The following is a 15,267-nucleotide window of genomic DNA, read 5'->3' as shown; positions in this document are numbered from 1 at the left end:
GTCTGGTGGCTCTTGGAATTCCTTGGCTTGTGGCTCTCAGTCCAATTCCTGCGTCAGCTTTCACACGGCCTTCTCTTCTTCACATCTTCTATCTTTCTCTTCTTTTATGAAAACACTTGTCATGAATTTAGGGTCCACCCTAATCCAGATGAGAACATCTGGAGAGCTTTAAATTAATTACATCTGCAATGATGGTTCTTCCAAATAAGATCACATTCACATGGTCTGAGTAGACATATCTTTAGGGAGGCCACCATTCAACTAACTACAATATCAAAGAGAATTTAATCTAAACAGTATTTTAAAGGTTCCTTTTATATATTTTTTTTCAAACTATGGATTAACACATGCTTGCTGCAATAAATAAAACTTACGAAGATGTATAAAGAAAAAGCTAATTATCTACCCCTCCCTTTCTGTTTCCTTCCAATTTCACCTCTTTCCAACAATTCTCTCCAACTCATCCAGATTTACTGACTTTTCTTCCAGTCGATCTGGTAACCCATGTTAACAACCCTGTGTTTGTACCTCCATGCTTTATTTCAGGCTCATGTAATTACACACACACACACATACATACAAGCATGTACACATATATCTGCATTGATAAGGAGTTTGAAATTGATTATAAAATTTGTATCATACTATACACACTCCTATGTATCTTACTTTTCTCTTTAAAAAATGCCTTGAGTACATTGCTCTAAATTAACTAGTATAGTTCTAGCTTTTATTATTTTTTATTATTTTTAATGGATGCATAGTAGCATTATATTCCACAATGTGGACAAACCAATATTTATTTCAAGCTTTCCCTATTAATGGGCATTTATTATATTTCCAACTTTCTGTATTTTTACCCAACTGAAAAATTCTGTAGTACATAATCCTTGTACATGCAATTTTATAAGCTGGTGATTTTATTACTATATACAACTATATAGTAATTTGTATTACTACAAATTCCCAGCAGTAGGACTACGGATCAAGAATGCATGTATTTTTCATTTCAATAAGTTGGTACCAGATTGCTTTCCCAAAAGACTGCAAAATTCCATTTGTCTACCAATATATGAAAGTACCCACTTCCTCATATTACAACCAGCAATAACTGTTATCATTCTTTCCACATTTTTGCCATTCTGATGGGTGTAAATAACACTGATTTTTATTTAATTTGCATTTCTCTCACTACCAGTAATTTTGAGCATCTTCTCAAATGTTCATTGGCCATTTGGATTTTATCTTCTATGAAATATTTATCTCTATTCTTTGTTCCTTCATCTCCTAGGTTGATTATTCATCCTTTACTCACTGAATTGAAATACTACTAACTTTATCATATATTGAACTCTCATATACACTGGAATCATTTAACCAATTTTTATCTAGTTTCCTAGTTTTAGCACAACGTCACATTGATCTTTATTACAATGGCTATTGTATTTCTAATGATGATAAGGTAGGTAGCTTATCCCAGCTCTTCTTTATATTTTTCATGAATATTCTCAGGCATTTACTATTTCATATTGGATTATTTTATGAAATCCCTCTCAAAATAAAATTCTCTAGAGTCTAATTAAAACTGCAATGAATTCTTATTTTAATTTTAACAGAACTGAGATTTTTATTGTATCTCACCCTCCAAGAATATTGTGTCTTTTCCATTTTTTTAAAATATTATTTTGTATAACTCAAAGATTTTATAAGTGTTTTTGTAAAATTCTACTCTTGGTAAATGTATTTCTAAACATTTTATGCTTGTACTGTTATTTTAATGGATTTTCCCCTATTTTTACTTTTAGGTTTTGTTAACTGAGAGAAAATCTATTCCTTTACTCTATTTCATCTTCTACTTGTTTATCTACACAATTATTTTCTTCATACCATTCTTGTGTTAGAATTCTTGGCATTTTTAAATATATAATCATATCCATCAGTAAAAAAGAGATGATTTAATCTCTTCCTTTCCAGCACTTTATCAAATGATCCATGTTATAACATTTGTTATAACTGCAAAACTGTTGAGTATTAACAGCAATAATGAGCATTTCCATCTAGTTCCTGATTTCAATTGACATGATTTCAAGGTTTTAAAAGTAATTTCACTCTATTCATATTTTACCCTAGGGTATCCTTCGAAATTTTATCTAATATGCTTTCAGCTTCTCTTAAAATGATAAGGTTTTTTTCCTCTTTTAGTTTGTTGATTAGACAAATTACAATAAGATTTTTCTGATATTGAACCACCTTTGCATTTCTGGATAAATTCTAGTTGGTCTTAATAAATCTTCTTTTAATACAAAGCCAGATTTTATGTGAAATTTTTTAATGTTAGTGTATCTAAATTCATATGTGTAATTGGTTTATAGTTTTTGATTTTGAAATACTTTTGCCAAATTTGGGTATTAAAGTTGTGCTGTCTTCAAAAATGATTTGATGAAATTTCCATCTTTTTATTGTGTAAATTAAGTAATACGAGAAATAGCTGTTCTTTTTTTTTTTTTTTCTGTACGCGGGCCTCTCACTGTTGTGGCCTTCTCCCGTTGCGGAGCACAGGCTCCGGACTTGCAGGCTCAGCGGCCATGGCTCACAGGCCCAGCTGCTCCGCGGCATGTGGGATCTTCCCAGACCAGGGCATGAACCCGTGTCCCCTGCATCGGCAGGCGGACTCTCAACCACTGCGCCACCAGGGAAGCCTTAGCTGTTCTTTTGAGATTAGTTAGAACTCAGGAAAATAACTGGTCATGATACATTTTTCTTAATGTGATAAAAATATACATAACAAAATTTATCATTTTAACCACTTTTAAATGTACAATTCAGTGGCGCTAAGTACATCGACAATGTTAGTCAACCACTGCCACTATCCATTTCCAGAAACTTATCATCACAAACAGAAACTCTGTACCCATTAAACAATAACTCCATATCCTACCCTTTCTCCAACCCCTGATAACCTCTATTTTACTTTCTGTCCCTATGAATTTGCCTATTCTAGGTACTTCATATAAGTGGAATCATACAATATACATCTTTTATGTCTGACTTATTTAACTTAGCATAATGTTTTCAGGGTTCATCCATGTTGAAGCATGAATCAGAACTTCATTCCTTTTCAAGGCTGAATAATATTCCATTGTATGTATATACCAAGTTAGTTTATTCATTGATCTGTTGATGGATTTGGGGTTGTTTTCACCTTTTGGCTATTATGAATAATGCTGCTATGAACATTGGTATGCAACTATCTTTCTGAGCTCCTGTTTTCATTTCTTGGGGGTATATACCTAGAAGTGAGATTGCTGAATCATTTGGTTTATGTCTAATTATTTGAGGAACCATCACTCCTTTCCTTAGTGCCTGCATCATTTCGTATTTCCACCAGCAATGTGCAAGGGTTCACAATGCTTTTTTTAATGATATAACTAATCACCTTTTTCACTTCTTCACTCATAATTGTTTTACTCTAGGTCTGTACTTCTTTATCAATTTTGGTATGTTTACTTTGCTTGGAAATCAATAATTTTCTTTGGAGTTTCAAATATCTTCCATCCTCTTTCCCTTTTATTTTACCACTTATCAAAGGAATTTAGGCTATAAATTTTCTCTCTGAGTTTTTGCTGTCCTGTAGGTTTTGATATTCATCATTTTTTTTACTGTTTTTAAGATAGTTTGTAATTTCAGTTTTCATATGGTCTTTGGTCCATGGGCTAACCAGGAGTGCATTCTTAATTTCCAAGTAGGTTGGGGGTTGGAGGAAAAAAGAAAATCACTATTTCATTATCTCTTATTTTAACATGGTCAGAGAGAGTAGTCTGTAAAAATCTTGCTTTTAAAATTTTGTCAAGATTTGCTTTGTGGTCAATTACACATCTATTTTTGTGACGTTTCCATAGACATGGAAAAAAATTTTATATTCTCCATTCAAGAGATATATGTTTCTGAATTCTTCTTTTTGTCTTGCTCTCTCTATACAAGAAAATGTGTTGATATCATTATTCAATTCCCTTATAATCTCGTATAATTCTAAAAATGGGTATTTTAAGGTATCCCATTATAACTGTAGTTTTGTAATTTATCCTTGCACATCTAATAGATATATCTTTTTATATTTAGCTATTATGTGGTCTTTGGGTGTTTTCATTGTGTGGTTTTCAGATTCTTCATAAACTGTTTGTTCAATTTATCACTTTATTATTGCAAGATTCCCCTATATTGATTACTACTTTCAACTTTACATACCTCTTTTCCTATTATTAACATAGTTTCTACTATTGCCACGCCTGCTTTCTTTTTCCTTTTTCTTTTTTCTTTTTGTGATTTCCTTCACGTTGGCCTTATTTTCATCCCCAAGGCAGACACATCCTTCTTCCTCTTGCTCTAACAGATGATAAGCTCTAGAAAGTAGTTGACTGAGAACTGTGTCTCCTTCAAGCCACAGTATTTCCAGAATCCTCTCACCCTCCATTGCTTTACTACTAGATTATTTCTCTTATTCCTCTATACTTCTATATTATCTTACCTAAGTAGAGGGGGGGAAATCTTTACAGAGAATTAGGAGGACTGAGTTTTTAATAAAGCTCTGCCAATAGCTGTGTGACCTTAAGCAAGTCAATTAATGTTTTGAGAACTATGGTCTCAGTTGTAAAATATCCAAATTGACAAGATGGCCTCTAGGGTTCTTTCCAGTTCTGCAATTCAGATTCTACCATTCTAGAGAGGAAAACTCAAGGAGGGAGAGGAAAGATATGAAGGTAGCACAGGTCAGGTACAAAAGGTCAATTGCAAATTTTGAGGGCTAAGCACAAAGATAATCTTTTGTCTTAATTATGTACCAAAATATTATATGCAAGGCTACTACGTAGCATTGCTAACTTTTAAAATTATGAGTATGAATTGGGCTATATGTCTCAGAGATAATTCTGTGGTTCATTTAGATATCTGTTAACGTAAATTGAATACCTTAAAATTACATATTGGTCTCCATAATTTTCTAATTCAACCCGTAAGTGATGAACAACCATGCATTTGAGATGTACCTATGTCTGAGAGAATTATTTTGTGTCCATATTCATTTCAAGTCACAGTACACTTCTTATTAACTACTGCAGCAAAAATCAGAAACAAATTCCATTGTATAATAATCCTCCTCCCTCCAAAGTTTAATGGGGAGAGCCAGTTAAATTGTGCAGGGTAAGTTTTCACATCCACTCACAAGAATCGCAATGTTTCTCATCTTTATCAGGAAGGGGAGTGTGGCCGAAGCAATCCCACGGATTTCCGGTAAATCTTAACACTTAACTGACTGTCCCAAAGCCTGTCTACAGTCCAACAGTGAGAATTCTGGAAAACAAGTTACATTCTAATGCTTCAGTCTACATTGTCTCTTATGGAGTCTGAATGTTCGTAGAATCCAAAGTCAAAGCTAAGATTGTTTCTCCTGGAACATACGTAGACCAGACCCGTGTCTCCATTCTAAAGACTGTGTGATTCAAGAGTATTTAAATCAGTAGGCTTTACTGAGTGCCTATTATGAGCATTGTTTTACTTTAAACACACAATATAATGAAGTAGTAAACATATAAAAACATGGAAGATTTGATATCTATCCTTGAGGAACTTACAACCTGACTCAGGAAATTAAAAAGAATACTGTACACAGAAACAAGAAAAATAGCTACAAGGCAAAATGAAATAATCAAAATGTCACTGTGGTGCTCGCTTCGGCAGCACATATGCTAAAATTGGAACGATACAGAGAAGATTAGCACGGCCCCTGCTCAAGGATGACACGCAAATTCGTGAAGCGTTCCGTATTTTTGGGACGAAGTGAGAGAGTGGCATTGACATATATACACTACCAAATATAAAATAGATAGCTAGTGGGAAGCAGCTGCATAGCACAGGGAGATCAGCTCTGTGCTTAGTGATCACCTAGAGGGTTGGGATAGGGAGGGTGGGAGGGAGATGCAAGAGGGAGGGATATGAGGATATATGTGTACGTATATCTGATTCACTTTGTTATACAGCAGAAACTAACGCAACATTGTAAAGCAATTATACTCCAATAACGATGTTAAAAAAAAATGTCATTGTGATAGGCTGAATATCGACTCTCCCAAAATGTTAACATCCTAATCCCTGAAACCTTTGACTTTATTACTTAACATGGCAGAAGGGAGTTTGCCCATGTGATTGATAATTCTGAAATAGGAGATTATCCTGGATTATATGGGTAGGTGCAAGAGAGTAGTAAGAGATATGAGGACGGAAGCAAGAGGTTGGAATGATGCAAAGAAAGAACCACAAGCAGGTGTCCTCTACCAGCTGAAAAAGGCAAAGAAATGATTCTCCCCTCAGAGTCTCCAGAAAAATCAGCCATGCCAATACCCTGACTTTAGTTTATGGACTTCTGACCTCCGGACTGTATGAAAAAAAATTTACATTGTCTTAGCTACTAAGTTTGTGGTTGGAAACTAATACAGCTATGGTATGATTTGAAAACATAAAGTTAGGAGGTAATATTGAATTAAATGAAGTATAATGGAAATGAATCATTGATGATGTTGATAACATTTTTATGTTAGACAGGAACATCTTCTCCTCAGTCTTTGCTTTCATGGAGAAAACTTTTATCTAACACATCCCCTCACTTCTGACCTTTTAATCACTCAGGCCCTGGTGATATAGAACGATGTCTCTGTTTACTTTGAAAAGAATATCTGGACATGCTCAATCCAGTTCTGCCATTCTTGAAAAAGAGCTTCCTGTAGGGACAAGCATGTTCTGCTCTTCTTTCTCTTTCCTTGGGAAGGCTGGCCCAGGTGGTACTGCTATAACAGGTAGGGTGAGTCTACTAATTCTGGGGTACATTTAGCAGACCAATTTATCTTTCAAACTAAACTGCGTTCTCCAACCTTTCTCTATAACTAATAAGGTGATATTTTCTTGTTTCTTTTCTTTTTCTAAAATTCCCAATTATTCACAACCTGGGTAGGAAAAGAGAGGTGCAATTTTGGGGGGAGTCTCAAATTCTCCACTGCTAATATTTACAGAGTACATACCATGTGCCAGGCACTGTAGAGAGCATTTTACATATCTCATTTCATCCTCACAAAGACTTTATGAAGCAAGTACTGATCTTAGCTGCATTTTATAGCTAATAAAACCAAGGCACAGGGCTTCCCTGGTGGCGCAGTGGTTGAGAGTCCGCCTGCCAATGCATGGGACACGGGTTCCTGCCCCAGTCCGGGAAGATCCCACATGCCGCGGAGCGGCTGGGCCCGTGAGCCATGGCCGCTGAGCCTGAGCGTCCGGAGCCTGTGCTCCACAACGGGAGAGGCCACAACAGTGAGAGGCCCGTGTACCACAAAAAAAAAAAAAAAAAAAAAAAACCAAGGCACAGAGAGGTAAGTAACTCGCTCAAGGTCTCACAACTTCGAAGTGACAATGTTGTGATTCATGTCCAGGTCTTTCTCACTTCAAAGCCCAGGCTTTTGCACACTCTGCATATTGCCCTTCCTCCTGGAGGACATGAGGTTGGAACTGAACACTAATGACAATTCCTAAAGAAAGCTGTCTTCTTGGTATCAGTCTTGGTTTGATTTCTTTCTAACAATTTTCTAAGAAACTTCTTTCTAGATATAAAGCTTAAATTGAGGGACTTCGCTGGTGGTCCAGTGGTAAAGAATCCACCTTACAATGCAGACGACCCAAGTTCGATCTCTGGTCAGGGAACTAAGATCTCACATGCTGCAGGGCAACTAAGCCTGTGCGCCACAACTACTGAGCTCACATGCCTCAACTTGAGAGCCTGCGTGCCGCAAACTACAGAGCCCACGCGCTCTGGAGCCCACGTGCCACAACTAGAGAAGAGAAAACCCACACGCCACAACTAGAGAGAAGCCCATGCACCACAATGAAGAGCCTGAGTGCCGCAACAGAAGATCCTGCATGCCTCAACGAAGATCCCGCGTGCCGCAACTGAGACCCGACGCAGCCAAAAAAATAAATAAAACAAATAAATAAATAAATAATAAGTCTTAAAAAAAAAAAAGAACTTCATTAAAAAAAAGCCCAAATTGAAAAAAAAAATAGAAACTATAGATCACAGTAGCTTTATTCTATATACTTATTTAAATGCTATTAATCATCTGGGTCACTTATAACTTGCTTTCACATGAACACAGCCTAGACTTGATTACAAAAATAAAATCTCTTTGAAAAGATTTCATCATTTAAAATACAGTCACCCAGAAAACCTTTAATCCTCCATGTCATGGAACTATCCCCACTCAATCAGAAGCTGCCTAAGGGGTAATCTCAAACACTGATGCCTATGGCTGAAAATTAAGAAAGCAGACTTTCATCTCATTTGACCAGTTTTATTTCACTTTTGATTCCACCTCCTTCCCCTTCTCTTATCCTGCAGGCAGTGGACCATATATTTCTTACTTCATAGAGGATTTAATAGGTAGTCACAATTCTATAGCTGGATATCCCACAAAGCAATATTCTCCATGATAAATTCCAGCCATTTTTGACCCTCATCCTTCCTTTGAGAGCCATATCAACCATACTGATAAGACCTCGTATTACCATCTCAAGAGTATAGCAAGGTTAAGACAATTGCTGTCTCAGCAAGATGCTGAGCTTTTGATTCATGTTTTTATAACAACAAGGCTTTGGTGTTGTTGGTATTCCTCCCAGAATGCTCACTGCTTTGACTTGACTTTGTATAGAGGATTCGGCAGTCAGGGTGTTCAACAACAAATACAGAAATGCCTGCACATACCCTATCAGTACCACAAACACTATGTTGAAATAAAAAACTGGTTTGAAAAAGTGTAGGTACAGGTCCTTGCTTTAACATGCTTTAACATGATGAAACAGTGAAACTTTTCCTTCCAGAAACAAGGCTTTCACATATAACCATGGTGTAGAACTGACTGTGGCTCAAGAGGTCTAAGCTACTTTATAAGAATGTCATACTTCACTTGACTTGAGGCTCTGATCAGAAATCTGGGGACAATCTCTCTTTTCAAGAGCCAATTCCCACTTGCTAGCACACTTAGTTATATCTTACCAGAAGACACTTTCATTTAAAAAAAGTAATGTGGAGAATACAACACTCTATAATCTGCATTAATACCTTAGAGAAACTCAAATCACACAATGTACCAGTATATAAGTCTGACTGAGGAGTATTTCTTATTAATACTTGTAATTTCTGGATGAAGTCTCCTTCCATCTACTAGACCAGTACTTACCAAAGTTTGCTCCTGGAACCACCTACCTCAAGATCACCTGGAGTGTTCATTAAGAACACAAATTCCAGGGTTTTACTCTTAGAGTTATAATCTCTAGGGAATTTTTTAAACAAGCTTCCCAAGTGATCTTAATATATGCTAAAATTTGAGAACCTCTGTACTAGACACTGTAAACCCTGGGAGTGAACATTCACAAGTCTCATTCAGAACCTAGCATGCTGCCTGACCCTGGTAGGTAGTCATGGTTCTGTCAATGATGTATGAATAAATGAACAGTTGATGAATCTGTATGGGGATTCACGAAGTCTAAGGCAGTACCCCTCTCTGCTCTTGTGATCTGCTCAGCACTTTTTTTTTTTTTTTGGCTCAGCACTTCTGACAGGGGTTTAGATGCCACAGGTAGAGTTGGGAGATTGAGCAAAAAACAGAACACCCACCCAGTTAAATCTGAGTTTCAAAAAACAACAAATAATTTTCAGTATAAGTATTTCCCATGCAATACTTGGCAACTCTAGCCTTAGACTACATAGCCCTAGACTGACCCAATGTCTTCCCTTGGCTGATGTCCCTTCCCAACCACAAAGGGAACACACACATACCTTGTACAGAGGATCTCCGCACGGAAGCCAGAATGCCTTCCTGTATACCTCCAGGAGAGCTGTCAGCTTTACCCCTGAGGAGCAGGGTGAGATTTTTCCTCCCAGTCTCGCTGCCACTGCCTGGACAAGGCCTTATCCAAGGGTGAGGCTCTTGTTTCTCTGATCCTCTGATAGCTCATCTATTAAAAAAGAAGTGAAAATGTTCCCTTGTACAAGTTGCTATGCTGATAATGTAACATGCATAAAGCTTAACAATGGTGCTTATTTTCTCACCTTCACTCTCTTCAGAGCTGTATCACCTTCACTTTCAACATTAACAGAGTACTATCACCATTATCAACTCATATACACACGTGCACACATGCACAAGCAAGTGTGCATACGCCCTCCCTTGCACGCACACACACACATGAACATGCACACACACTTTTTTGGAGTTCTACTTATGCTCCAGGTAGGAGATTGGCACAATATAGCATGGGGGTCAAGAAAGAGAGGACTCTGAATCCACGCATTCAGATTCCATCTTTGCCATATATGTTTTCTGTGTGACTTTGGCTAGTTATCTAACCTCTTCAAACTTGAGTTTTTTCATTCGTAATATGGAAATAATAATACCTGATTTACAGGGTTATTGTAAAGATCAAGTACATTCATACAAGCAATCACTTAGAACAGTGCCTGTACATGGTGAGCTTCAATAAGTATTAGCTATTAGATATTGTTATTTTATTATCATCATCATCACTGTATCCAATCCCGATATGTTCTTAAAACTCAGTGACCTCACAGGACCAACAATTACTTCCCCAAGTAATCCCTCTGACTTAGGACTAGAAAGACCCCCAAACGCCCATGTTTTATTCTTATTAGGAGCTGGGAAAATAGTTAAGTTATACTTCAGTAAACTGATTTCCATTCTCTGGAAATTTTTAAAGCATTCATGCTATTGAGACCTTTTTTTTTTTTTTTTGAATTTTTGAATTTTATTTATTTTTTTTACAGCAGGTTCTTATCAGTTATCTATTTTATACATATTAGTGTATATATGTCAATCCCAATCTCCCAATTCATCCCACCACCACCACCCCCCGCCACTTTCCCCCTTGGTGTCTACACATTTGAGACGATTTTTTAATTGACCTAAATAACAACAAATAGAGAAACAGCTTAGAGTTCTTGTGATTCTACATTTATTTTGGTAACTAGTTGTTTGGATGAAAAAGCTTGTCCTTAGAAATTGTCTAAAGATCAAAATATGTAACCCATTACATTTTAAACATCTAAACATAGAAGATCATAACATGTCCATTCTTAAAAAATTGTGACTCTCGCTGTCATTACTAATCAAAAATTTTGTAAGAAATGTCTGACTCTTCCTCATTGCCCAACACTATCTCACCCAATGCCTTTTAGTTAGAATATTAACATGATAGGCATTTATCTACAAATTGATCCATCTATTTAATAGGTATTCATCAACTGCCTCTACGTGTGAGGTGCTTTGCTATAGCAGTGAACAAAACAAATAACCCTGCTCTCATGGAGCTTACATTCTATGGGAGAAAGGGGGAAAAAAAGGAAAACATATAGTATGTCATTTGGTGAAAATTTTGTGGGGAAAAAATTAAGCAAGGATGGGGCTAGGAAGTGCAGTGAGTGCTGTCCTTTTTACTTAGAGTTGTCTGGGAAGACCTCACTGATATTTGTACAGAAACCCGGGAGAGGTAATGGAATGAGTTCTACAGATACCTAGGCAGAAGGGACAGCAATGCAAAGACTTCAAGGCAGGACAGCACCTGATGTGCTTGGTTAAGATAAACAGACCAGTGTGGCTGAGGTGGAGAGAACATGGGAGGGGGTAGTAAATGGTGTCAGAGAGAAGCAAGATGATGAAGGGCATTGTAAGCAATTATATGGACTTTTGCATTTACTCAACTGAAATGGAACACCATTGGAGGATTGTGAGCAGAGGAATAACGGGATCTGGTTTATCTTTTAGAAGGTTCATATTGCCTGCTGTATAGAGAATGACAGTGATGGGGCAGGTATCATAAAAGTCAGGGGACCTATTAACGGTAATTGCAATTATCCAGGAGAGAGATGATGGCGGCTAGGACGATAGCAATGAAGGTAGTGAGAGCTGGTTGGATTCTGGATATATTTTGAAGGTACAAAAGAACATGGTTTGTGCCTTCCAAAAATCTAAGCATGCCCATCAGAGGAGTAACCCAAACAAATGGAAATGTATTAGAACTTTCTTTAAAAAATTTAAATTTTGAATCAACAATGATGTTCAAAGGTAGGGAGTTGAGAAGCTGCCTCTGGGGTAATGGAAGAGAGATTAGAAAGACAGAAAATGATATGGAGAAAGAGGAAGACATTGTAGGTTTCTGAGGAGGTAAAATGAAAAGAGTAGATAAGAAAAAGTGTAGAATTTACTGTTAAATACATCATCCACCTTGACTATTCTCAAATTAAGCCTGAAAAATACTGCATACCTTTGAGTACCCTGTGAGAACAAAATACTAGTTTATGTGTACTATCTTAAGCTGTATTTATAAAAGTAAAATGGTCCCTTTTCCCTTAGCAAAGGTGAAATTCTTTGTAGAATGGAGTACCCAGCTCTGGATCAGTACTGTAAATCAGCAGACCAGGTGTGCTTCCTGAGAAACCCCACAGGCGAACAACCACCACTCTCCTCATGCCTGCTGCATCCCCTTGAATGTTCAAGAAACCTGAGTTATCTATGAATTTAGCCTTATCTGGTAATACCTTGACTCAAACATAATGCTCTCCAAGAACCAAAAAAAACACAAACCTGTACAGGAAATTGATTTAGAAGTGAAAGGCAAAAGGGCCAGAAGAACCCAAAACAAGCCTTGAGAAGACAGATAGGCAGAGAGCAAAGATTAGGTTCAGGGACTTTTAAATTTCCTCAGAGTAGACGTTCTCTGGGTCAAAAATCATGAAAGGCTCAGAGAAACACAAAGCTAATTAAAGGCTTAGAAATTGAGTTTTAAAATATTGTAAGAATACTGAAAAAAATTAACCTGAAGAAAAGGTAAAAAATATTTGATAGGAATGGGCTTTTTAAATAAACATACCAAAATTTGGATTCACTACTAACACCATGTCCACTGAAAACTCATCAGACAAAAGTTACAACCCAAGCAAAGCTGGCATCACCTTGCCTGAGTTTAACTGAGTTTAACACTCTGTGTCCCAGAGTAATAATTCCAAAAGTCTCTGCAGGAAATATAAATAGTTATGGGCAAATTCATGTAGTCATTATGATGGTACCCTCATGGTGGCTATCCCACTGACTTCTGATACAGAACTGCTCTCTGTATCAGGTGTGGTGGGTGTGGTGTTCTACGAACTCATCTGGAAGGGAATGCACTGACAGCCAATCAAAATTCTTATTAAAGGGGACTTCCTTGGCAGTCCAGTGGTAAAGACTGCACTTCCACTGCAGGGGCACGGGTTCAATCTCTGGCTGGGGAACTAAGATCCTGCATTCCACACCACGCAGCCAGAAAAAAAAAACAAAAACAGAAACAATTCTTATTAAAAAAAAATTATCTTCAAAAGTGGAAAAAAATTGGCTAAAAATAGTTATTAAAAGCAATCAACTCAAACTACCAAAAAATACTGATTTGTCTTGAATGTCTATTTATATTAACATGAATGAAGGAGTATCCTACAGGGAAGGCCATGCCTGCCACGGGACCTATCATGGAAATAGACTGAGTTTCTCTATAAAAATTCACTTGTGACAAAGACTGCGACAGATCACGAAAATGTGTGTAATTATATTTTGTCGGCTTCTTAACTCCTACTAAGTATTTTGCTGTTAGTATGCTCATATGCTCTTATTCTTTAGTGTAAAAATCTTCATTCTATTGATATGTTTCTATTCTTTGTATTGTTATAAATATATTTATGGGCAAGGGTGTTAGGAATTCACTTGATGGTATATGTAACAGGGTTAATTAACACAATTTCAGTCACAAGGTAAAACCATGAAATGAAAGTATTAAAAATCACTGTAATAATAACAATCACATTTTTTCAGTCCTTAGATGTGTCACACATTTTACACATATTCTGAATCTCATGACAACCTCGCTGATATGTATCATCATCTTCATTTTTTCATATAGGAAATCTTATTCACATAAATTTAATTTCTGGAAGGAAACAGGGCCAGGAAGTAAAAATGCTGGTATTTGAAAGGACATCGATTTGAGTTCAAAACTGCTGGGCTTTCTACTATACCACATCATGTTTTTAGTAGCATTTATTCAGTTTGCTTGTTAAATTTGTGCTTAAATCATTTTTGTTTAGTTGATGACATTTAAGAATATTAAAAACTGAAATTTTAGTTTGTTTTATTGCCTATTTTAATTTATTCTTACAAAATCAATGTGTATGGGCAGCATTTTAAAATGATACTTTGGAACTTTCACATCTATGGTATTTCACTACAAATACTATTTTAAAACCTGTTCGAATTTGAGTATAAGGGCTGTATCGGTTGTGAATTCTATTCTACAAAATAAATGAACATAGGGTTCGTTTTGCAGTGAGACTTGAAAGAATGAGAATTAAGAACATCAGTTCCAACAAAAAACCATGACTTGCCAGGCTTTTAGAGAAGACTGCTTGGGTAGCCAAAGCAGGAAGATCACTTACACAAGGGAGGTCATGGAGGACAACAGTGCTACTCAAAATCTGACCTCCTCCTGTTACCTATGGACATTCCTAGAGTCAATTTAAGCTTATGAAAATATCAGAATTGATTTAAAATCCAAAAACACATGTTAACTTCTTGTTGTATAGAGTAAAAGCTCTATCAAACAAAATATTTCTCTTTGAAGATTAGGCTGCAAATTCCCCTCCCTCTGAAAACAAATAAAGCAAAACAAACTCAATAAACTTCAGAGAGGCTGGTTTACTTCTGAATTACTTAGATTAATCAAGCCATATAGACCTCATGCTGAGGGCAATTTTTAGCCAAAACCCTAGGGTTATCTACCAGGCTACCACTGTATTGATTCAGCCTTTCTGCTGTAATGAGTAGAGTGAGAAATTCTGTATGTGAGCTAAGCTGTTTAGGAATCAAAAGGCTTTCCTTATGAATCTTACTACCATTTTGCTGGGACTCTTACCAATATCCTCTCCAGCTGTTCACGGAGACACAAATGGGCCACTAGGAATATTGTCAGTTACAATGAGGGAGAAAAAGTCAGGAACTGGCTTGTATTGCTTGTTCCTGAAAGCCTTAATTTCGGTGGTGATCAGTATGTGTTTTAAAAAAAAGTATTTTTTAATATGCCTAAAGCATTATATTTATATTCAACTTCTTAAGCTGGTTTTAAAAACAAAACAAA

At 36.6% G+C, this 15,267-nt stretch overlaps 1 protein-coding gene across 16 annotated transcripts in view; it reads right to left on the bottom strand.

The window, feature by feature from the left end:
* Positions 1–15,267, bottom strand: part of DNAJB9 (DnaJ heat shock protein family (Hsp40) member B9) — a 714,883-nt gene that overhangs the window by 457,872 nt on the left and 241,744 nt on the right. For all 16 annotated transcript variants that reach the window (XR_013829608.1, XR_013829609.1, XR_013829610.1 and 13 more), the window contains one exon: positions 9,872–10,050. The gene's annotated coding sequence lies outside the window, so the exon portion shown is untranslated. The remainder of the gene's footprint in view (positions 1–9,871; positions 10,051–15,267) is intronic.

Source organism: Stenella coeruleoalba (assembly GCF_951394435.1).
Source record: "Stenella coeruleoalba genome assembly, chromosome: 9".
Classification (NCBI taxonomy): Eukaryota; Metazoa; Chordata; class Mammalia; order Artiodactyla; family Delphinidae; genus Stenella; species Stenella coeruleoalba.
This window is presented reverse-complemented; position numbering and strand designations above follow the sequence as displayed.